The sequence below is a fragment of the Echinops telfairi genome, unplaced genomic scaffold, assembly GCF_000313985.2.
Source record: "Echinops telfairi isolate 266 unplaced genomic scaffold, ASM31398v2 ScPeMD7_23;HRSCAF=83, whole genome shotgun sequence".
NCBI lineage: Eukaryota > Metazoa > Chordata > Mammalia > Afrosoricida > Tenrecidae > Echinops > Echinops telfairi.
The window spans coordinates 16,054,142-16,055,073 of NW_022103920.1; positions in this window are offsets into that span (position 1 = coordinate 16,054,142).

Genomic DNA, 932 nt, shown 5'->3' on the forward strand with positions numbered 1-932 from the left:
AAAACTCCTGAAAGCTCTCGTTGGGAGAAAGCAGCACCGGCTTCACGTGTACTTTTCATTCCAACACAACATTAAAAAAGAATTGTACTCGAGGGTTTTTATGTAACGAAACAATTCATTTCTACTGATTCATCAAAGGCATTTTTAGGTGAAATTCAGGGGGGAAGAAATGATTGGGGAAAAATTTACTTCTGAGTGTATGGCGATGTTGAAAACAGGAGATTCTGGGTTAGCTCCACTGCTTTAACTTACAGTGGATTGCCAGCAGCTTATCTACCAGGGCTTGTGCACCATTAGTGCACACGTCACCATAATGAAAAGGGCAAAGAGCATCTCAGCAGCAGTATAAAGCACAGGTCTGAGCTCACGGGTCCCAAAGGGCATCAGGGCCTCCCAAGAGTACTTGGAGAACTATTTTGAGATCCTTTCCAATAGGTGATGTTGGGAGACCACTAGGGGGTCTGGTGATTAGTAATGGCTCTGTAAGAACCGAGATAGGATTTTTTTTTTTCAATCCACAAATAGGTATCTCAGAAAGGCCTTGCAGTGGCGTGAACTAGTCAATATGACACTTCTAGTCTTTGTTAGTCTCACTTAACAACCTTTGCTGATCGGTCTGGGTGGGAGAAGTGGGGTAAGACACTGATAGGATTCAGCTGTGAATGATTGTTAACAGGGTTAAAACGAACCATCTCAAGCAGGGAGGGGATTTCATTAGCAGCAAGAGAGCTGAGAGAAGTGGAGTTCTGTCCTTTGGATCCCAAGATCCTTGCGCATTAAACCTCCTTGATCCAAGAGACAGTTCTGACAGCAGATCCAAGAATCAGAGCATGAGACAGAGCAGTGGGCTTCCCAAGCCACAGAGCAAGTAAAAGTAAGGTGACCAGATTTTAACACTGGTAAAGCAGGACACCATTGACCGGGGTGGGGGG